Source organism: Sturnus vulgaris, chromosome 8 (assembly GCF_052056855.1).
Source record: "Sturnus vulgaris isolate bStuVul1 chromosome 8, bStuVul1.hap1, whole genome shotgun sequence".
Taxonomy (NCBI): Eukaryota; Metazoa; Chordata; class Aves; order Passeriformes; family Sturnidae; genus Sturnus; species Sturnus vulgaris.
Window position 1 is genome coordinate 8115551 of NC_142250.1, and position 24859 is coordinate 8140409.

At 36.7% G+C, this 24859-nt stretch overlaps 1 protein-coding gene across 3 annotated transcripts in view; it reads left to right on the forward strand.

Moving 5' to 3' along the window:
- JMJD1C (jumonji domain containing 1C) overlaps positions 1-24859 on the forward strand; it is a 168044-nt gene that overhangs the window by 33738 nt on the left and 109447 nt on the right. The gene's annotated exons all lie outside the window — the stretch shown is intronic.

Here is a 24859-nt window from a genome sequence, read left to right on the forward strand (position 1 = left end):
GTAGATCTGCGCTTTATCACCTTCTCAATGTTGGCAAGCATTTTCAAAAGAAAATAGTGTTACTATGTTGAATCCTTTTTTATGATGTCTACATGATCTAGTTCTTTCCAGTTACATTTGAATATACGATTTTACTGGAATACGTCATTCAAGTATGGTGCGTTTAACTTGCTTACCTGACTTAAATAATCCTTGCCTTTCACATGTAAAACCCATTTCTCTTTACTGCTTGACTACTCTATCTTCTAATATGAGCTTTCCAAAGTGTGTTTCATTCCTTCCACTTAAAAGAAGAATTAATCAATATTTTCCTGATCATGTAGGCATATATTTTGTTCCTGTTGACTGCTGTTGCATGCTGATATTGATTCTTAGCAGTAGGAAAATGAGATTAATTAGGAGAGTCTCTTTTTAGACTTTGCTTTAAGCTGTTAGGTATGGTAGTTTGCAGACTAATGCAATGGTGATCTGCCTTTAAAATGCTATCTTCTCCTAAAAGTAAATTCCATTTCTTCATCATAAACCTATTTCTTTTATGGATTTTTTTGATTTATTTTTTTGTTCTCTGGGAGGAAGTTGATTGGTAGTTTCTGTCTGGCTCATTTAATTGTTGGAAGAAATCTGATGCCTGGCTCTTGCCATTTTGGCAGTCTCACAGAAGGGTTGAATTACACTGCAGGTCCCGACTTGCCAGTTGTATGAAAATATCTTTGTCCATAGATAAATCAACAAGCTCTGTAGTATTTTTGTACCTAGTGCTGCTAGGTCGGTACAGTATTCCTATGTAAATTTTCCTTTTGCAGGAGGAAGCTTGCTAGGTTACCAGGTTTGCTGTTTTTCCTTACTTTTTGGGTTTCTGGCTCTCCCAGACAACATGCTAACCCATTTCAAAATGTTTTAGGATGCTGTGTCTGAAGGAGGAAGAACTGACTTGTTTTGTATGTGTGTATATATACGTGGAAGTGACCTGGCAGCAGCTAGCTGTTTGATGTTTTAGTTTTTGCAAGATGTCTTTTTTTTTTTTTTTCCCTGAAAGACTTAAAAGCACTATTCTTATACGTGGGAATTTGGATTTATTGTTGTTGAAGGTTTTTTTTTCCTCCATGAAAGTGTTTAAATCATTACCTTCTTTGTGCTCAGTTTTTTCTTGGAAGTATGTCAGAACAACTGACTGTGAATACTTCAGAAATGCCTCTCTCACCAGTGGTAGTGCAACACATGGGGGCTCTTGGTTCCAGCTGACACCCAGCAGCTGTCAACTTAACGTGTCACAGCACTGATGGATGTTGTATTGCTCGAATTCCTTGTGGGATCAGTGTTGCTGTTGGTTAGCAAGAATTCTTACCTGCTTGAAAAGTCAGACTTGAATTTTATTGGGAGGAGCCTGTGAGAGATTGGGCAAGATGTTTAAAATGCTGCTTATATGTATGACTTTGTATAGATTTTTGCTGTTTTACAGTGGTTGGATTCTTGTCAAAGGAAGGGTATTTGAAGTTTGTGCATCCCCTGCCAGCTACAGTCATCCATCCACCCAGGAGATTCTTTTCCTAGTGTATTTTTGTTATTGCTGCTTAGACATCCCCCTTAAAATGATTAATTATATGTACTATAGTCACACACTTGAGGAGAAGGAAAGGGGTTTCTTTTCACCTTCAGTTGTCAGAAACGTAATTTTCAAGGTCTGCTTTCTAAAAGTATATGGGTATCTGGCCAAGAGTTTGTCAAGAATGCAGAGAAACCCTGTTCTTTCCTGCTCTGTAAATGTTAACATGGGTAGAGGGGAGGTGGTTACTAGGTAGTAGATACACTGTCCTGAGAAATGGTTATAGAGTAAAAGAAAGGATTTAGACCTGTAGTATTGAGATTTTTTACTTTATACATTTTTACAGGCATTTCAATTTGTAGTAGCACAGTTGAAGTAAAACCTGCACAGTGTAGTAAATCCTGGATGTCTAAGAGTGTGTATGTAGTCTTGTGTTGCTGCTTTAAGACTGTTCTGTATAATAAGAACCATTCCATCTCTCCATGATTAAAATAGAAAATCGGAAAAGTTTCTAGACTTCACTGGGAAAAACCATCTGTACTTGAAGAATCTCGTTTGCTGTGTTTGTCCATCTTGATAGACAAGTATTTCCCCTGTTCTGTAAGAGATTCACTATCCCTGCCCCTTCTACTTATACTAGAAGCTCTACCAGGTTCTCTTACTGGTAGTTTTGGAGGACTGTGTTGGTGGGCATATCTACCTGTGTCCTTCAAGGGTAAAAGTCTCCAGCAGTTTGCTTTAATAAGTTAATTTCAGGTATGTGTTGTTTGGGTTTGGTTTTTTTTTCTTCCAGATTGGTATTAGGACAGATGCAAAGAAGATTATGACAGGGGTGTAGAAGCTTAAGCATTTCCATAATTTTGCCTTGTTTTTCTGCATGTTCTTGCTGATGTTGAATCTCTTGATCATTTACAGTGCCATATATGTTGCATGACACTATGGTAACTAAAGACACAGAGAATTCAATGAAAACTGATGTTTAGTAAGTAATTGAGAGTCCAGATGAACACTTTGCATACAAAAGCACAGGGAGTTCAGCAGGTGATGATTTAATTTGGTCAGAAACCAGTTGTGCAGTCATGTATATTCTTATGCCCCAGCATGTGCTGTCACATCCCCAGCATCCAGGCCAGATAAAGCTGCAGAATAGTGGGGTGTAGGTAAGAACAGAGTGTAAGGGAGGAATAAGCTTTTGGATGTAGTAAGATATTGGAATGTGTTATGGGAGGAAACTCAGTTTTGCAACTCCTAGGGAATTCAGAGTACTACAATGAAAATATATTTGGGAACATAAGAAATCATACAGTTGTCTTCTGCTTCTGGGGAAAAAAAGTTCTAAAAAATCAAAACTCTAAGAAGGCAGTGAGTGATGTAAAAGATGTGTCTCTTATAAGCTACTGCTATTCAGTACAAACAATGAAGCAAGATGAAATTTGTGAAGCAGTTTATTTATATGATATGAAGAATGTAACAGAGTTTTGGGTTTTTTTTACATATCTGCACCCAGGTAACATGGTTCAAAATTGCACTGCCACAAATTTTCTTGGTAATTACTGGTGTGAAAATGTAGAAACTTAAGTTTTACTATTGAAACATGAGAGACTTCAGGATATATAATAAAAAAAACAAAATTGAAGACCTAGTGAAATTTGTTCATGCTTCCTGAAGCCTTTACTGTGAAGTGATGACAAATCATTTTTCAATGTATGGTAGTATAAACTGAGGACTAAACAAAACTAAATAAGCACGAGTCCATTCTATATAGAGTATTGTTTTTGTTAAATCTTCAGTGCTTTCTCTTGCAGGTGGAAGGAAAAATTTAAATATTTAGTTGGATTCCTGCGAGAATTAAAGACTTGGAATTTGTCCATACTGCTTGTCAGGCTTGAACTATGCACAAACACAAACCAGGCAAACTTTCCAATGAAGCATTCATTGTTGCCAATGGTATACCTTAGTATTTGCATTCATGCCTTTATTTCTATCAAGTGCTGAATGCTGTTTGGGAAAGTTTGAAACATCAGAGTAAAGCTCTAGAAAAAAGTCTTGAAGTGCTAATCATTTGGGCTTGTTTCTTTTTTCCTTTCTTCCCCTCCACCCATTCAAATTTAGCTGAGCATATGATGCTCCTTTGTCTCAGATTATTTCTTCAGTGAAATTGTACTGAAGAGGCAGGCCAGCTGATAGATGGATTAAGTAAGAAATAGATGATTACAGTTCGTAAGTTTATGTGATGCTCTTCTGAGAGGTTATTAAATGCTGCCTGGGTATTTAAAGAAATATGGAAAGGCAAGAATAAAAGAAGCCTCCCTGTCAGAATTGATAATTGCAATACTTTTGCCTATCTGTTAAATAATCCTGAATATGCTTGCATATCTAGAATAAGGGAATTGTGACCATACCAGAAATGTTGAGGTACTGCACACATACAGGATGAACAGCACTGAATTGAAAAGAGGGTATCCTGGGGCTGTTTAGGTGCTTCCCCTTTGTTTTCTGGGGATGAAACACTGAAGTGGAAACACCAATGCAGCTGTACAAGTAAGTAGCTGTTGTCATCTTGAAGTTTGTTAATTTAGTCTGTGAGAGTCTGGGTAAGAGTCCTCTAAGATCTCTCAGCCATTGGTTTGCAGGGGTAGATCTCTAATTCTTGGAGTTGATCACTAAGAGGTTGTGAGTATAATTTGATATATTAAGCATAAGTTATACTCATTCAAATAATGTATTAAAAGTTTTTAATGATTTTAGGTTGTACCATAGCATAGCTAGAGTGTATATCAGCTGTGGTGAACCTCTTGAATGTTGGTTAACTTGTCACTTGCATAATTAATTGGCCCTGCAGAGTCCGTGAACTACTGGTCAGATAATGATGCCAGAGCAGTGATGAGATCTGGCATTTGCAAGCTTGGGTATGGTGAAACTTTTTCCTTGCAATAAACATGGATTTATTGCATTTGTGCATCTGTTATAAAAGTATTCTTTGTACTGTGTGAACCGTGCAGAGTGATAATTTAATTTCCTGATCTATGTAAGCAGATGATGTTATGCTAATCCCATTTTATCTCCAGTGAAATAAGAGGCACCATGTGTATGATGGCAGTTTGGCTGTATCTGTTGGTGTTCGTGTTGCAAGCATGTGTTCTGCTTTCTGGATTCTGCCCAGCTGTTGGACATGAAATGTGGACTTTCTCTTAGTTTCCTTGGTAGTTTGGGGTCTTTGGCTTCTGTTTCTTTCCCATTCTGCTCTTTTGTCTTCTGGAGGAGTAAATTGGTCTAATTATTATTTCATATGACATACTTGATTAACTTTACAGACTGCTGCCTTTGCTGACGGTTTAAGTAGGAATCTAAGTGTTTGTGTGCTCACAGATCAGAGTGTAATTATGCTTTCTAAATTGATTTAGTTCAATTAAGCTTTCTTATAACTGAGTATTCATGTCCTTGCAAGTGAGGAGAAGGAGCGAGTATCACAAGTGCTACATGCAAGAACATTTAATGAAATAAAACCCATTAAATTAGCTGGCTGCCTAGTATGCTTCTCAAAATTTTCAAGAAGGTATGAAATTAAAGTCCTGCAGGCATCTCTGAGATAAAAACATCTTGACAGCTCTAGTTAAGAGTATTGGGTATCAGTCTTTAGCTTTGATTTCATTTTGGACTGGAATAACAAAGACTATAAAAGAATATGAATGCAATTAAAGATAACGACTACAAAATGTAGCACTAGAATATCTGGAAATGGTAATGCTCTGTCAACTCAGCAGAATAATACTTACCTTGCCACACTTTGTAGTTGCAGTGAAATCTTAAGGGCCACTAAGTTAAGCAGAGAATTTCATTGGTAATTTAGGATGGGGGAAGAATGTAATCATCACACAACCAACTGCAATGCTAAAACCATAAACTTCCTAATAGTATTTTACATGGACAATTGCATAGCAATTTTTAACAGAAATTTTGAAGAAAGTGGAATTGCCTGTCTCTGTTGTTAAAGTCTGCATTTCTCTGTCTGTGCAGTTAATTATGGTAAGCACAGTTAATGATATTTTAAACATCTAAAGGTTGTTCTGTAAGTCTTTGTCATTTTGTCCACCTGTCGCTGTTTCCCCAAGCCCCAGTCTTCCACAGTCTTCCCCCAGTAAAATGCTCCCTTTGATTCTAAGTGAGTGACTTGACTTCAGTCTTTATGTACTTCTCTTCTGGCAATTTCTTTGGTTTGACCCATCTTTCACACTTAATGTAGGCAGCATTCTTATCTGGTGTTCATACAAAAGAAAATCTTTAAAGAGTGAATCTGTGTTAAATAAAGTAGACTTCTAGCAGTCAGAGGGTCAGATTGACTGGCATATGATAGCTGTTTTATGCATTCTGGAGCTACAAAGCAACTGGAGAATGCAGAGCTGACTCAGACGGATTTACAGCTGCTTTGCCTTACTCAGGGCAACAAGACCTGCGGTTTATTTTAATTCTTGGTACTTTGTCAACTCTTGAATTTTCTCTTCCTTATTTTCCTCTTCCCTCCCCCCCCACTTCAAATATATACCTATTTCCCCTTTCTGTGTGCCTATCTTGTTGACAAATTTCAGATGCAGGAGCTCTGAGGATGTTTAGGACTGAGATTAACTTTTAGCAAAAATTTCCCTCCATTGTGCCTCCACCTTCTCATTTTTCAGTCTTACTGAGGCCGCAACTGCCTGATGGTCAGTACTTGCCTTCTGTTATTGCTACTGGGAATGAAGCCAAGTGCCCCCAGGGGAGAAAGTGGCTTCCTATCAGTAGGGATATAGATTATGACTTGGAGAAAGGATGAAAGCAAACTAAGTTATTCTTTGCTGAGAGGCAGCCTATGGCATCCATCCTTCTGAGAGTGTACGTAAATGGCAGCTGTTGTGGAAAATGGGCAGTTGTTTTAAAAGGTTCTCTGGAGAGCATTAGTCTTCATTCTCTCAAGAGCCATGAGAGAAAATTACTTATAAATCTAAAATTTTCTCAATTTTACTTAATAAACTGTAAGATACTAATCTTAAACATACATCCATGGAGATGATTTGAGGAGCAATTCTGGTGGTACATATTTAAATAACTTTTTACATCTTTGAACTAGTGAACTTTTGCAAATTCTTTTTTAAAAATCCATTCAGTATAGAACTAATAAGTGCTGTAATTCTGTAGGGGACAGCCATAGTTATGCATGACTAGAAGCTTTAAATCTTAGATTGAAGTACTGAACTCCTTCCCGACTATTTGAAGCCAGGACAGTGGATATCTAATGGTGACCTATTTGAGTTTACCTTGGATTACTAATTCACTACGCAGCTCTTGTGGAAGCAGCATTTAGGCAGCTTTTTTTCCCTTCTTTTCTCTCTACCTAATTAAGGTACAAGGTTACATTGTGACTTAGGTGTGTCACTGAGGGTTGTTACTAACTTTTTTTTTTACTACTTAAATAATTTGCTTCTCAGTGAATTCTCTGGAAGCAGTGTGAGTGAGTCACATTAGAGTAAAGCAAAGCAGGCTGACAAGTCTCTCTGTGCACTGTAGTGCAGAGCAGATGTACTTGAGCTGGATTTAAGTTGTCATTGTCACGGTAACACAGAGTTCAAAGTAAATGCTTTGGCAGTTGGCCTGATCTCATAAAACTGGTCTTTACAGGTCCTCTAGCTCTCCTATAACATCCCTCATCCTCCTTTGTTGGATAATGTCCAAGCTGTACACTCAATCAGTAAAGGTAGTGTAGGTGCACTTTGCGTATGCAGTTTACGTTTATCAGGCACTTAGTTTCCAGGGACTTTCTGATGACACAGTATTACCCCACAAAGCAGTAAATTATCACCCTCTCTGAGGCAGAGGGTGGACATTTATGTCTTGGAAACCTGGAGAAATTAACTCTCTTCAGTATCTTTCCCAAAAGTAAATTCTGCTGACTGTTACTAAAACAGTTCACTTTCAGAAGTGAGTGTTAAAACGTGCCTTGTCCTCCTTTCTGTAGCAGTGTAAATAATAGGAATGCCAGACCAATATTCTTCCACAGACGTGTGTGGAGATGGGAACTAATGTAAGTACTTTGGATTCATATATGTATATATTCTATGTTCCCATCTGGCTTCTTGAGTACAATATTTTTAAAAATAAAATCTATATTCAAGTATATCAATGCAGTTGCTAATGCTTACACATAAAAGCACCAAAATTCTGCAAGCTGTCATTTATCTGTGATCCTTACTAAGATTTGCCATTGGTACGTGTATTGCTGCATCTTCCCTTATGGGCTATAATGCTGCTTCTAAATATCATTTGAAGAAATCCCTTTCAGACCTGCTGAAAGAAACACAGAGCATGGCAGAAACTTACTGGTCCTTGTGCTCTTCTCTGAAGTATCTCATACAGATGTCTGTTCATATTCTTGACTTTTCTTGAATGGAGAATTGATTGAGTGGTTGAAAGTTAGGAGATAGCTGGACACTGACAGCCCTTTCTATGTCTGCCTTCCATTTTTGGAAATGTGACAAAACTCTGTACCCTAAGTGTCCCACGAAAATGGGATCTGCTCAGACACTAACAGCTAGATCAGGCAGGAAACAATCAGGAAAAAAGGTTGCTCAAAGGAGTTGAATGCATTTTTCAAAGAATACGTGGAACTAATATAGAGAAATAACTGTCTCCTTGAAATATTCCCATGTCCTATTGCTGTTCAGCTTTAATAAGGCAATAAAAAAACCCCCAAAACAACCCAAACCAACTAACAGAGAGTCTTTTATTTGAGAGATGTATTTAAATACAGTTTTAATAATTTCATCTTTGTGTCTTGGATAATACCAAGTTTTATCATACCATTAAAACTTTCTGGTAGGTGTCTGTAGAAGCAGTCTATACTTCCATTATTTTGCTGTTTCTGCTGTTAAACAGTCCTTTCTAGTGAACCTCGTCTTGCTGTGGGAGTGCTGGCCCCTTTTCCCATGCCCCACTGTATGTGTCTGCTGTACAGCCCTCTCCTTTCACGTAGGACCACATCTTCTCCGACCCACAGATGGTCCTGATTCCTGGCATGGTGCTTCTGTTTGGATTTGCCAAGGGAGCAGTCCCTCTGTAAGGAGTGTGGTGCCCCTTGGGCGCTGGACTTTGGACCATTTGGTAGGTCTGTCCCAGCTGTGGCAAGGAGGACTGGGGGTTAGGAGCTAATAGAGAACCACTGGGCTTATTTTAGAAAAGAAGCCTAAATTTGTAGTTTAAAGATCATTTAGCAACACATAATTAACATAAAATAATGCCCTGAATTCCATCAGATTGCTTTGTTACTGGCCCTTCTCTTCCATGTGTAGAAGGCTTTACTTGTAAATCAATGCCGTGTTATCCGTATATAAAAATAATGTTTTATGCGTAAAAATAGAACAAGGTCGGCTTTTCAGTAGTATTGGAAGTGATCACTTATTTCTTCTGTGGACTCTTCCTAAAGGACTGGTTTTATGACATGTGATAAGCTGCTGAAATTAGATCAGCAGGAGTCAACAATTCCCTAATCTGTTAGAATATTTGGATTATATTTCTGAGGTTGCTTAGTAAAGATCTTAGGGCAGAACTTTATGATTTCAAACTGTTCCTTAACTTTGAGATCTGATTTTTAGATCTCGGGGCGGGGGGCCTGCTATTGAAGTCACTGAGTTGAAACAAAGACATCAGTTATGTCAGTATTCATTTTTCTGAAACTTTGTTTCATTTAAGTAAAGTCCCCTTTTTTTCCCCTCCATAATGTTGGAAAAAACGGGCTGACTTTAAGTAACTTTGTTCTGCTCCAAAAAGCAAAAGTAGAATAAATCTTAACAGTCACCACCAGGTAGACAAGTACTATGTGGTGATGGGAGCAAAAACTTTGCTGGTAGTGTTTTGGAAGATTTCAGGCTGAGTTTCTTTGCTTATGTAAAACAGTGGTCTTTGTTTGGCACTTCCAATGGTGCTGGAACTGTTGTGTAGCTGCACTGATTGGTTCCATGCAGTGGAAATCTGACCTTTAGCAGATGTTTGAGAAATTGCCCGCATTCAGAGTGATCAGACGACTAGACTGTTTTTTTCCTTATGTTGATGAGAACTTCCATTAGATTAGTAATGTGCGTGACAATATTAAGCTTTTAAATGATTAGTAAACTTCTTGAAACAAGGCATATCTTCCTGCAGAATAGAGCTGCATCAAGTAATTTATTTTCTTATATGCATCGTTTTGCTAATTGGTTAGCTAATGGAAATATTTTGATAATGTAAGTGGTGTATGTTTTTTCTTTTTGTAGTAAAGACATTTAGATTTTAAGTAAGTTTAGTTTGTCTGCATTTTTCTTAAAAGGTCATTTTTAGCATGCTGTTACAGCATCAGTTTGGGATAAATGCTTTCAAAGAAAAAAGAATGAGCTTAAATGGGCTGGGGAAGGGGAGGCAGCAGTGAAACATATCCCATCTGGAGCATTTGGCTTGGAACAGGATGTTGCATGACTCCATGTGAAGTCTGCTCTCACGAACAGTTTCCTAAGCAATATAGGAGATTCAGCTGCTTAGTGGTGGGAATTTAGCATGAAAAAAGGTCTGTTTTCTCAAACTCCAACGGTTAGAACTAAAGGAAAGAGGTGGGACTTAATAAGAGATTTATGTGTTGAATAACTCAGCAAAACCACCAGTTACCAGATTAAACCCTTTCCTGCGGGTGCTGGCTTTCCTCAGACCTTTACAATTGTTTTTCCGTGTGATGCATGTGGAAAAAATAATTATTTAAAGGATTAGAACTTTAAAATGAGAAAAATTACTAATTACTAAGTTGTCTATTTCTGGTTCTGAATTTAAAAATCAAATAATTACAAGATAATTGATCTTGTCTTGGCATTAGATACCCTGTATACTTGTGCACTTTTAAAAAAATTTGATTGGGTGGAGTTCTAAAGTTTTTTGTTATCATTATCATTTTGGGTGCAGAAAACATGTTAAGGAAATAGACTATTGAAAGCAATGGATAGTCTTGACAAGCAGTCCTGTTATTGTGGATTCTTGGGCAAAATGTATCCAGTGTATCCATATCCTGTGAAAATATGGTTGGTTTTTGTTGTTTTGTTTTTGTTGCTGTTTTTTTGGTGTGGTTTTTTTTTGTTTGTTTTTGTTTGTTTTTTTGTTTGTTTTGGCTTGGTTTTTTTATTTGCTTGCTTTCTTTTTTTTTTTAACTTGAATATTAGGAGGGAAGGGATGTGATGGTGAGAGAAGCCACACACATTACAAAGCCTGGAAATCTTTGCCCTTTGCTCTCAGTGTCAAGAACACTTAATTTTTCCAGTGCTATGGAACTTGTCAGGTATGTTTCTTTATTTTATGATTCCCATGAATTTGTGCCAAAATTCCTTGGCAGCTCATTTTGTTATCTAAAATTCTATGTACCAAATCAGATGAAGTTTTTTTGGGATATAACTAATATTCTGATTCCTTTTTATAAGCAAAACTAGCAAAGCTGTCCTTGCTTGTATGTAGCACATTTCATGTTGCTTCTCTGTCTTGTTTATTCAGCCTTCGTTTTGTAATCTAAACATGAGGTAGTGGACATGGTAGAACTGAACTGATTCCCTGAGGGGGTGAAATATTTGTTTGTCTGGTTCATAGTGAGGATTTCCTTCTCACCCTGAGAGGGAGACTTAAGAAAATCGCTTTAACTGTGGCATTCCATCCTTCCCTTATTTTTTTTTTTTTTAATGGAATGACTGGGGAGTAAAGGCTCTTGATCTTACTGGTTTTGTAGTAGGTGAAAGGCATGGGAGAAAAACGTATTGGTTTATGTACCTGTCTGAAATGCTGGCAACTGCTGTCTACTCAAGGTATATCAGTATCAAAGTTGCAAGGTTGCAGGTCTTGGCTGTGCTTAAAACTCTTCATAATTACGGTATTTGTATCACAGTGACATAACTGAACCAAAAAGCTGTAAGGAATCCAATAATGATTATTACTTTCAAAAGTATTTATTGCATATTCCTTTAATTTATTCCAGTATTAATGTTTGTTGACTGTAGGAGACAGACTTCTCTGTCTTGCATTTTTGTCTTGAATGCTAAATAGAGTTTTTCACATGAGTAATTCTTCCTTTCTTGTGTACAGTAAGTTGATTGCAGCAGAAGGTATATTTTTGCATATAATTCACAAGGAAATGAGACAGATTTAGAAATAACATCCAGATTTTAAACAGTTTATAGAGAGAAGCAGAAGGTGTTTTGTAAAGCAAGGTAGAAACCTCAGTTGTCATTCTCTGATATGTTTTGAAAATAGATTACCTTCTTTATCACTATCAGTGAAAACTGCAGTTATCTGATACCACGAAGAGTTTTGCAGGTGATGACTATAGTCGAAAATATCTTACAGTGTGTTCATTTTCCTGAAGGGAACACATTTCCCTTAATTTGAACAGTAATTTTATTGCTCATTCCCTAAGAGAATAGGAACAAATGTGACGTGACTATGCTCTATCTTCTCTTGCACTGATTTATCATAATACAATAATACATAATACATAATACAAATTGTTCACTTCAGGAAGGCTGGCGTTGCTTGAGTTACCTCTGGAGGTCATGAAGGCCCTACCTGGTTTCCTGATGTCTTTACAGAAGTCTTGTATGTATTCTGTGTAACTGTAGGTACACAATCAATTGCAGTTTGTGGGATGGTTTTGTTTGTTTTCAAGGTGTTTTCTGATTCAGAGAGCTTGCAGAAGATAAAGTTGTGCTAACATTTGTTACAAAAGAGGACTTGGTTACATTCATAGATGCTTTTAAAGATTCTGAGCATAAGTGATTATTGGAATTCAAGGAGCTCCTCAGAAAATAAACTTGCAAATACATATGAGTGCTGAAAACTTGTGGGAAGTTGTCCTGTATTTTTTGTGTATAGGAATGGTTGATTCAGGGAATTCAAAAAACTATATCTTAATTAAATAAGCAAGATTATAGTGGGGAAATAAAGGGGAGAAAAGAGAAGTAAAGAGTACCTGTATTCGTTTTGTGGTACATTTATAGCATGTATCTTTTCTAGCACTAAAAGCTGTCTTGGGCATACAGTAAACCTTGTTTTGTTCCAGAATCTTGAACAGATGGTGAGAAAATTAGGTACCATTCTGAATTAATGCTTTTTTATTCTCTTCTCTGCAGCATTTTCAATTGCAGGGAGGACGGTTTTCTTTAATCCCAGTCACAGACCTGATAGTTACAGTCTACAAAACCACCGTGCATAAACAAACTTTCTTTTTAAAAATTTATCATCACAATCTTCTTTAAAATGCCATTTATTCAAAAATACTATCCTTCCTGTTGTGACAAGGAGTGTCAGACTTTTTCACTAGAAAATTATGCAGAGATGGCTAATGCAGTAATTAAGGTGATTAATTTGGTTCATTAGGCAGCTTTTGATGTATACTCATTGCCAATATTTTGCTCTAATATCTTTACTTCTGGCCTTAAGCACTAAGGGTTTGGTTGTGTTACCTGTTGGATCTGTTGTTCTGTTGGTCTTAACAATGGATCTATTTTTCCTTCTTTGAAAAGGTCTTTGAAAGGAGTTACTAGGAGAGCGGAAAATGCATAGTATTTTGTTGCTTTCACTTCTTTGAGTTGAACTACTTCGGATATTTCTAGGACAATTTCTAATTAACAAAAGGTATGCTATAAGCTTTAAAACAATCATGCGATTAAGGTAAAAAGCAAACATTTCTCTGTAGTTTGGACAGTTGTGATACTGAAATAAGTTTGTTAATACTCAAGATATAAAAGGTTAAATGACCTTATATTTTTGAAAAACTTCGCTGAAGGACAAAAAGTGATGTTAGATGACAGAGCAAAAGTCTCTCTTCTGAAAAACACTAGTAGACAAACACATTGAATTTTCATGTATGTATCATGAGTGATTTCTGTAACCTTAAATGCTTTTCACCTGTTTTCCTGAAGCTTTTCTGCATCAGTAATTCTGTTTATTTGAGGCAATTCTTGCTGTGCTGTAGCCTTAGCAGCTGCAACAAGAAAGTGGGCAGTTGTTCAGAGGAGCTGCTTGTCTTTGTAGTTCTATGATCCAGCCTGATTTGTCTTGTAACACTTTAGTTGCACCTGAAAATCTACCGACATTCAATCTGCAATACATTCAGTGTCATGTAAAATAATCTCAGTTCCCAAGGAATTTGTGGTCAGAGGGGGCAACACTGGGCCAAAGTGATTGTACCCTTGGCCTAGAGGATGGTTATGAAGCACAGACGTTGTGACTTGTTTGCTGTCATGGAGTGAGGGCAGAACCTCCCGACTCAGTATCAGTGAATAAAGTTCTTGGTTTGTTGTTTGTTTTTTTTTAATAAAAAAGCCAAACAGAAGGAATTACTATTAAAATACTTTTGAAATACATTGGCAAAAGATAAGTGCTTTATTAAGTAGGGACCAGACTGTCCACATTGCTAATGTCTTCATTCTGATGTAAACAATCTCCTTAAGATTGTGAAATGGAAAAGATGATTTCCTAAATTACTTATCGTGCTGTTGTATTTCTATATTTATTGTATTATATTGTATATATTATATATACAATTATACATTATATATTATATACATTATATATATATTATACATTATATATTATATAGACAATTATATATTATAGATATACAGTATTATATATTGTATATATATGTATTATAATTTATAGAGGTGTAATTTTTTTTGCTCAGACACTTAGGTATCTGTGACTCAGGAGTGGCCATTATGGCAAAGAGCAGATTGAGGATGTGGATTAAGACAGTCTGAAACCCCAGGAAGCTGTGGTTGCATTTCCCCTCCTGATCCCAAAATGTTGCTTAACTTTGGCAGGCTGTTTCCTGATGTCATATTTGCTCATGTGTGCCACCAGCCTCGCTCTTCATCTCCTCTGACCTTTTAGTAATAGTTGTAGATATCTCAGTTCAGAGTTGAATGAACTTTGTTCCCAGTTTGTGGACATTTATGCACTGGTGAACTTTGAACTGTAATGACACAATTCTTCTCTGTAAAGTCTAGCCTTGCAGTTTGATATCAGTTGGAAAAATAAAGCAAGATCATAGAGACCTTAAAAGTCTATATGTTAACCCTTTGAAACTTCAACCTCTTGAGTACAGATCTTACTTTTCTGTCTAATACTGCATTTAACCTTTAGGAAAGAAGTAGACCTGGGTAAGTTTTGTTTATGAATCTTTTGTTAGCAGGTGTCTTCAAGTTTTTAGTTACATCAGAAAAATGATATGGGAGTCTTTTTGAGTGAATGATGACTCTCCAGTGTGAAGAACTATACAAGCGTGAAGGAAACAGAGATGTAGTACTGAAAGATGACTTGTAGAGGATGCTGAAACTCAAAGGCTGGAGTGGTAGCATGAAGTAGACTTTTAAACAACAAAACAGTCATTCATCTTGTGAGATAGCACTAATACAGTCACAAAACTACAAGAGAAGACTTTAAGAATTCAGATTTCAAAAAAACTAGAGCTTGAACAAAACAGCCCAAGTCAGATATCTCCACATCCTAGCTAGGAAGAACTTAGGAACTGTCTTTATTGTTCTGCTTAGATGTGGTTTTGTCTGGAACTAGGACAAACAGTTTGCAGTGTGGTTATAGATAGCATGTGAAGTGGAGGAAAGAGGACAGCGAATTACTTTATCTCTAATAAGAGATAAAGCTTTAAAGTAATTGATAGAGTACACTGACTTCCCTACTCAAATATTCTGGACCTCTTATAATGGAAAAAAGGCCTAGAAAATAACTCCAAAGATTTTAGCAGATGATCAGTGAATTAGATAAATATTTCACTGACATTTTGTCTTGCTTCAGAAGATTATGATTATTGTTACTTTTACTGCTACTTTCTCATCTGCTTGCTGAGATTGGTTTGGTTGGCTTGTTGCCTAAGGTTAAGTCTTGGTTACAAGAGCAAATACTATGTTGTTGGAATACAGAAAATTACCATTTTTGAATTGACAATAATTTATAAAAATTCCAATATACTGTCTCATTTTGGTTGCTGAATTTTTCTCCTGCCTGGTTACTTGTGGAATAGTCCTCCATAGTTCTCTTCATTCCTGTAAGGTGACCAAAGAAAGCAATGAATTGAGTCAATTTGTCTGCTGGATTGTTTGCTGTTGGTATGAGCTGGGCCTTGAGAAAATGTCTCCAGTACAAACAAAATCTACCAGCCAGCTTCTTCTGGTGATTTGTCACTATGCTAACGATTTGCTGGTATCTTTTTGATATATCTGGCTTTATCTGACAAAAAAGAAATTGTTTGTGAGCCCACTCCTAGTTTGTTTGGCTTGCTGTCTGGAGAATGAAACGGGCATGCAAAGCAGCTGAGAGGCTCTTAGTCTTTCCTAGGCTGAATTCCGAAGTATGAGTATCAAAAGTTCATCTCAAAACCTTGCTTTTCTCTTACAGTCTCTCTTCTGTTTCACTTCAAATAAAGATTTACTGTTCCAAATTGTTATAAATGAGAGACAAATGTCTCGATATTCAGCAAAATTTTAGATTGCTTTATTTGATATAGAAAGAGCAAGCAGCGCGCTGGGGAACGCGAGGGGTCGCCGCCCACTCCACTCTCCACCAAACCTTGGTTTGCAGCCTCTTCTTTTACTGTGGGTTCTTGTTGTTCACAAATTCACAAAGCCTTTGGGTGATAATTAGTCACAGATAGCCATCCAGTTCTTGTAGATGACCACCAGGGAAGTTCTGGAGGTCTGGTCTTTGTAGATAACCATCAGAGAAGTTCTGGGAGTCTGGTTTTTGGGATAGGCAGTATTGATTAGACAAAGGTAGGAAGGGCTTTTTGGGAAGTCTGATTTCGCAAGCTGGTAGCCGATACAACTTATTTGAAAAACATAACACAATATAACATAATGTAATGTAACATAATGCAATATAATATAACATAACAAGGTGATTTTAAAAAGAATTATTTAATCATATAATTTCCTTTATCTAGTGTCCAGCTTTACTTCAGAGCTTAGTATTCTGGTTTATGCAAACCCCAATGCTTTTGTGATTAACACGAATCTTTTATCAATTGTCACAAAAGTGCAGTCTTTAATCAATGTCTGCACTGTGGATTTGGGAGGACACCGCTTTTTCTAGCAGCATATAAATCAGGTTGAACCTCTGGGTGGATACTGATAAGTACTTTTAGGTCCTTAGTCAGGGTTAGTCCTTAGGGTTTCCTTTGAAGCTTGGAAAGATGGGTGTTTTGGCTCCTCACCTATTGAAGATGGCTGATTGGATTGTCTTGGTGGAAATAGGGAAAGTCCTGTGCTTTTAGCACCTCTCTTGCTTTAAGCAGTGCTTCAGGTTTGCGCTATTCAGCTGGGGTGATACATCAGAAAAACTCGGGTAATTGTAGCTCCCTGCTCAGGTCCTGATCACCTTCAAAGTGCCAGCTTTGTGCATTTAGACTGTGTGTGTAGACTCTCAGGAGGACTGAAGCTGAGCTGTTTCCTCGTGAGTGGCTTTGTAGCCATACCTTGCTAGCTAAAGCAACAGCCAGGTTGTTTTGGTTAAGTTTCCTGCCTCAGAGAGGCAGAATTCTGTTTCTATCTCAGATTGGGGATGAGGAACAATAGCAATTGATGAATTCTGACTCGGACATAACCCATTCCTTTTACCATATGCTTTAATTTAGTTTCCTATAATGCACTGTGATTGCTGATGGCCTGGTGGACAAGCTTTGTCTTCATTAATAAGCCATTACGTTGTGAAAATGGACTTAAATCCATTAATATTTAGTATTTGATATAGTCTGATAGTTATTTTTTATTGGTTTTAGTTGCATCTTCAAATGACAGATATATACAGTTTAAAGTCAGCATAGTATTTTAAAAATTGAAACATAGCAATAATGGTTCCTTATTAAGTGACAGGTATTAGTCTTTTTAGTGTGACATTACAGATGCTAGTATAAGCACAGATGAATTGCTTTTAACAAGTCATCTAAATCACTAAAGTTTTTAATTGGCTTTTAGTTTATCTTATTTAAAATAACATCTGATTTGAAAACTAAAATCTATTTTTAAATTGAATGCGTAGGCATTCTATAGTATGTGTGCTTCTTAACTACTGATTTTAGACATGATCATTTAGAAATTCATGTATAGTAAATATGTTGTGTAATAGTTAAAAGAATTTGAAAGCGTTTTTCAAGCCTGAAGGGCCAGGAAGTTTCTTTGTGATGTCCATATTTTACCTATTTCTGATTCAATAGGCTATTATTTCTTAAAATAGTAAGTCACTTCTATTTCTCATGTGGGATAAGTAATACAGTAAATTTCTGGAATGTAAAATGTCTTTCAAATGGGACTACTTGACTTTGATTTCTTTGTAAGCCCAGTAGAGTCAGGATTTAATTTCTGGTTTACATGTGTGTTGGTTTGAAAGTAAAACCAGTGTGAGACTCCAACTCAGTCATACAATTTAATAGGAGAAAAGAGAAAAAATAAAATACATGCAATAATATAAAAGAAAAACCACCGACACAGTCAGAAATACAACCTGACACCCTGTCAGTCAGGGTGTTGGTAGCAGTCTGTATAAATGGTGGCTGCAGTCCTCCTGTAGAAGGTGCAGTTTTCCTCCGAAGATCCAGTGATGACGTGGAAAAGGTCCGACTTTCCTCTGGGATCCTGTAGAAAGGGCTGCCTTCGCATCCCAAACCTCAGTTTTTTATCTAGGTAGGAAAGGCTTGGCTCCTCCCCCTGGCTGGGGCATCTCCCAATGGGATGATGTAATCTTATCAGTCACACAATAGGACTTAATGGCCCATTAACGGAATATATCTTCTGGAGGAAGGATGGGTTGTGAATAGATAACGATGATCATCCCCCCTGATTTTATCAGATGGCACATCAGCAGAGGATATCTCCTACAGAGATAAGGATCACCACCCCTCCCACATTTTAACAGATGGTGATAGAATACACATTTTTGCATTGTACCCAGGACAGCGTGTCACTTCACTTTGCTGTTAAGATCTGAATTTGGAAAAAGATTTACAAAATAGGTATGCCAAATAATTTAAACACAATGATTTAAATAGCTTGTAAAGTAAAACTTGGCGGCCTTGTACATTATCTTTTTATTAGAGGGAAGTCTTTTTTTTGATAAATCAGTTTAAAACTCACATACAAGAAGGATGGGATTTATTTTCCTTTCATTTCAGTGTAGATCATATTTTCCTCCTCATCTTTCTGTTTAGAATATTCATTTTAAATTGTGGGAATGAAAGTCACATACTTGTGTTAGATGGTTTTCTTTATTTTCAAGGATGGTATTGGGGCATGCATGTAGGAAGCTTTTTTATTCTGTCATCTTCTCTGCTATCTCTACTTCATGCTCTACATGATGTGCTGGTTGCTTAGCAATCCAAGCTACAGACTGCAGCAGGCTGTTGCAATAGTACTGGTATTTTTTTTCAGTTTTGCTACCATTTTTTGCTACTTTATGTCAGTGTTCAAGCATGTATTTTGAGGAATGCAGAATTAAGATTTGAAAATTAACCATAAACTGTACATGTTGATTGTTTCCTACCCTGTAATGTACCTTGACACTAATGTTTTCTGGAAATAAATAATTGTTTTTGTTTCAAGACCTCTCTGTATTTTTAGGATATTTATGTTTTAAAGCTTAATATAAGGAAGCTACCTGGAAAACCCATGTTTATTGGAGCATGTATTTGCTACATCTGGCCTTGTTCCCTTCTGCACATGGCATATATTTGACAAAATGTATTTTAAAATATAATTTATTATTATTTATTTTAATTAATATATTTTTGTATTTCAAAAACTCTTCCAGTGAGTGTGTATCTCTGGTTTATTCAGAAGTCTGTTGAGAGAACAGGGTTGTCTTATTCTGCCATCTCAGAAATGTATTGAGCAATGTTGTCAGTAAAAGCGTGGCCTCAGCTCGAGTGTGTTTGTCACTGTGTGACTCAAGCAATGACACAGGCTCCTCTATAGTTTTTTAAGTTTTGAGCAAATGATCCTGAGACTGCAGATTTTATTCTTCCCTCAGTAATGAGAATAGTGTTTTTGGAGGGATTGTCTTCTTGCATTTTTGACAAGCTGTAGCAGGATGCTGTTATGTGTGGTCTTTCAGTGGGAGGAAGTAAGTCTTGGTGCTTTCCTGCATAATTTTGTACCACAAAAAAAGAGGTTTCCAAGAGGTTTCCAAGCAGTTGTGAATCCTGAACCAATAGAGACCTAATACTCTGCAGATAATGAACTAGCCTCTCTTTTTGTATACTTTCCAGCTTATGATTGAGGACTGCTGCTGGGATACTATGTTCCATTTTCTTTTGAATAAACAGAGAATTTAAATCTTCAGAATTATCAGTATGATGTCTCATGGTAGTAGGGTATATGAAACAGGATTTAATTTTTGAGGAATTGTACCATTGATTTCCACAGCTCATCTGAAAGTAGCAGGACTTTCTCTTTTCCTTTAATAGAAAATTAAATCTTCTGCCCTTAAATTTTTACTTCTTGGAAACTCCACAAATAATCAAAACAGATGTGCAGATTTGAATATTTTTTCAAACAATTTCATGTTTTAAGAGCTGAAATAGCATAAAATAATTCACATACTAATTTATCCCATGTTCTAAGGAGTTTTCAGTGTTCATGTCTGTAAAACATCTGGTTCTACAACCTTTTTTTCTAGTGCTTGAGAGTTCGATGCAGGGCTCTTGCATTTTACAGACAAGCTGTTATGTTCCTTAAATTGTGGAATACCAGTTTTGTCAAGAACGTTTTCCAATGTTCTAGAGACTTTCTGTGGTATTGTGAGTATCTCTCCCCCAGCTAAAAAACACATAGTATGTTGAGTACTTTTTGTCAAAACTAGATATTTTCTTGACTGCAAATATAAGTGAATGAACATGTAAGATCTGCAGTAAAAATGCTGCCTATTTTAATGAATATATGAAGGTAGTAAACCCCATCTTTTAATACTAAAATATTTCCTAGTTAAAGACCAATCTATTGATATTATTTCAGCTGTTTCAGTTGCTTTTAGGTTATATGGGGAATGCCAATGTATTTTAAAATGCTTTTTATGAGCTTTTTTATTGTAGAGTGACTGTGAAATGCTAATGTGGAAGACTGAGGAAATTTTGGTAACAAAAAGCAATATTGCAAGCACTTTATTAAAGAAAAATCCTGACTGCCCTTGGTTGCAATTTCACCACTTTTTTATGTGGAAATGGGAAAATGAAAATGGTAGCATTTGCATAACAGAGTACTAATTTTTCTGCATTAAGCTCTTTTTTTTTATAGTAACTTGTTCTTTGATTGCATTTGACTAGGTTAACATATATTTAGAAACACTTGACTGCTGGGTAATGCCATCTTCATGAAAGAAGCAATTTATAAAATCCTGAGAAGTTAAGGATATAGGGAACCGGATGAGAAGATAAAGTTTTATAAAAGCACCCTTACTGTCTCCATTCCCTATGTACTTACAACTATCCTTAGCTTATACCTAGTTTTGTACCAGCTAGATGTTTGGCAATCACATCCATCTCAATCAAGAGATGGACAAGTTTTTCAGAGTCTAGTGTACTTTGTTTTAATTTTCAACTGTGCACTATGCTGAGAAAGCACACCAGAGCTGAGCAAGGTAGGTGTCAGAGTCATCCAGGGTTCAGAACTCCAGAAATGTTCCCGCTGATTTCAAACCTCCATCACTGCCATTGGTCATTCAGTGTGGGATCCCTGGACTCACTGCTTCCATCCACCTTTGTGAGCAGCAGCAGGAGGTACTGCCTGCTCACTTGGCTGCCTGGATTTTCTTTCTGTAGGTAGATTTTCTTTCAAAAACAAGAAACTCCCAGAACCCTTGTTACTAGGCCAAGAATAAGCCTTTCTTAAGCATCCCATAGAATGCTTGTTCCCCAGAATTAAAATTTGCAGGTTGCAGTTAACATTGGGGAATATGGAAAGGGAAGAACTAAATTTGACTTGCATTTTTAATTTTGCCATGACATCTTGTAATGTAGTTTCCGATTCTTTTAGTTACTCTGTATAACTTGGAGGTGTCAAACAGAAAATTTTTGTTTTCCTTTGATGATGGTATCACAGATTGTAAAAGCAAAACACCCCTCCTATAGTAAAAATTCTCTATTTATTGCCACTGACACATGCTTTTCTACAGTTGTCTGTTTGTTATTATATTTCTGTTAAATTACATACAAGGTTTACATTTGTGTTTTCACTTGACCATACATCACAAGGTTGGAAAATTGACAGCGCTTTTTGAATCTTGATTACATGCTAAGAGGTCTAGGTCTATCTTAAGTTGCATCGCTAAGAAGTTTGAATTACATGGATAACTTTTAGCATTTGAGTCTGCAGTTCTCAACACTTAAAATTTGCTTATAAAGTATATATGTGTAATAAATGAACATGGCATAATATTCTATCTGCTTTAATATAAAAGTGTTATGAGTGAAACCCAGTGCAATGTACTCTGAGGCTCTGCTTGAAGCCAGTAGCCAAACTGGTGTTGATGAAAGACTATTTATATTGTATAGAAGTAGTGTTTTCCTAGCCCTATTGGAAACATCTCCAGGAAGGTTGCTTTGATTTTTTTCTTCCTAGAAATAAACATTTTGCTAACAATTGTTAGGTGATAAAGTGGGAACTGTACTGTCTTCCCTTAAGAGAGTAAACAACTTGGATAACAATGCACTCAAATAGTTTTAAGAAAGTGGATGATGCGTGGACTATGCTTTTTAACATTTTAAGTCAAATTTTTTGGAAGTCAGCATTGCTTTTGTGACAGTTCTAAAGCATTTCAGAATTTGTTTGGTCAGGCGTATTTATTTAGACCAGCAATGACTGGAAAACTCTGGATCACAGTGCTGCATGTAGAGAATTTCATTATGATTGTTGTGTTTGGGCTTTGAAATAACAATATTTTGTGGCAATTGCTTGGCTGACTCCATTGGGAATAAATTTGTTGTCTTGCTTTACTTGGAAAAGCAGGCTAAACGCTTATGCTGTTTCATGTTGGAAAATAGCAATGAGTTACAAAATTAGCACATTAATGCCAATTATAAATATAATATCATACCAGTGGGAATATCTCCTTTATATTCAAGAGAACACATACGTGGTGAGAAGACTTCAGCTGCTCTGGGAACACAAACATAAAATATCTGTGCACAAATAGCTGACAAGGCAAGGAAGCAAAATTTGGCGAAAAATCTCAAAATCAACATTCATTCTTAGAGAGACAAATGTCATAGAGTTTCTTGCTGTATAGAATCCTGTCAGTGGAGCGAAAAAGATTAAATATTTTTAGGCTTTGCACTCCTTAAAGGGTCTAACTTTGGTTCTATATTTTATTTTGTTGGCGTAGGTTGCTTCCTTTCCTCATCTTTTTCCCTTTTTACTCCCTTTGATAAATTCTGCTGTTTGAGAGTGCTTGTTTCTGTGTGGGAGGTCAGTGTGCTGAGAAAGCAAAAGCCTCTATTCTTCAGAGGCTTTACTGTTGCCTTAGAAAAATTCATTTTCCAGCCAAACAGAGAATGGACAATAACTGGGCACTGCATTTTGTCTCTCTTGCTTCTGCTTTTGAAAAATAAACTTTAAAAAGCCAGCAGTTAACAGTCTTGGCATGAAAAAGTGAAAGTGGTGGAACTTGGCAGAAGTAATTCCCAAGTATTGTGTGTGTATCATACTAGAGGCAGAATATGGTGCCCTGAGGAATGGCAGACTGGCTCTCTGCCACGCTCCATTCTCCACTTTTCTTGGAACTGCTCCTTTGCAGATCTAATTATATGGTGCCAGGAGATTCTGCAGATAGCTCAGCAATAACTCCCACTCTCGCTGTACTGGATTTTGTTTATTTGGGGTGTAAAACTTGCACACAAACACTAGATTGTATCACAGCTTTCCACAAGTTTTGGCCAGTGTCCAGAAGATACGATATGTTTTAGTGTGGCTGTTTCTAAACTGCTAACTTCGCTTTAGACTTATCTGTATTTTTCAAAAATATTTATTCACTTGATACCCCTTGCCTTCTATTTTTTAAAGTCTGCTGCTGTGTGAAATCTGGTGCTTAACCTCTTAACATCTTGCTACAGACTACCTAAGTGAAGTGTCTTTCCAGATACTTAAACAAAATGATTTGACTGGTCCAAAATAATTGAGTGGAATTTGCAGGAGGAGAGGCCAGGAGGAAGGTGAATTTAGAGAATGACCTTTAACTGTACTGTCACTGAAGGTTGTCTTTACAATTGATCAAGTGACAAAATTTACAAATAAATGTTTTCCCAGAGGGTTTCAAAGTAGCTGCAAATAGAAGATAACGAATGCTGCTAGAATGATTTGGGATATGATGTGCTTTCCTGCCAGTGTTTTAAAGCTTTACTCTGTTTTCCGTTTACTGTTCCTATTCACTCTTTTGATTAAGAAACTAATAGTTCTCAACTTTATTAGGTATTTTAGAATTAGTCTCTAGAAAGTAAGTTATTAAAAAGTGGGAGGTTTTTTGTGAACAGTTTTTGCTGCTGTTTTCTACTTGCTTTGTTAGAATAATAGGTGATAGCTGTAGTAAAGAACAGGGGAGGTGAAAGGATCTTCTTGATCTGATGCTTTAAAGAGGGAAGGGAAAAGGAACGTGTGTGGAAATGGAGTGGGAATAATATAGGTTTAAAGTATCTATGAGAGAAAACTGGGATGATGAACTTTGGTATGGGAGTGAGAAGTGGCTTTGTGGAAATTTGTGTACTCGGGAGAAGGATAAGATGAGAAGGAGCACTGCGTAGTACATGTTTGAAAGTGTGAGACAGAAAGTCTAGACAAGAAAGTATGTTGTAGGCCTAAAATTAACCAGAGTTAGAAGAATATTTCTGTGACAGTGATTTTAAGTTCTCAGAAGCAGATAGAGGAAGAAACTCCAGTTTTGGAAATTGCCTTGGGTGTGGCTGAGGGCTGAAGTTCAGAAGGGCAGGAAAGTATTTCCCTCCTTCTCCACTTAGTGTAACAATCAGCAACTTTTTTATATTTTGCCAGCTGATTTTTTTTATGAAATTTCTCATAAATGCGAAAAGAGAACAACTTATGTTATTTTTTAATGTAAAATAAATTATGTAATTTTGAAATGTAATGGGTTTACCAGAGTTGTGTTTGGTAATGCAGGTAGCTTTTGCATAGCTTTGAGATCCCTCTGCCCTGCACAAGAGGAAACAAAAGGTTTGGTGTATTTAACTTAGTAGTTTAGTGAATGCAGCTGAAGGGAGAAGGTACAGCTGTTCTGTGC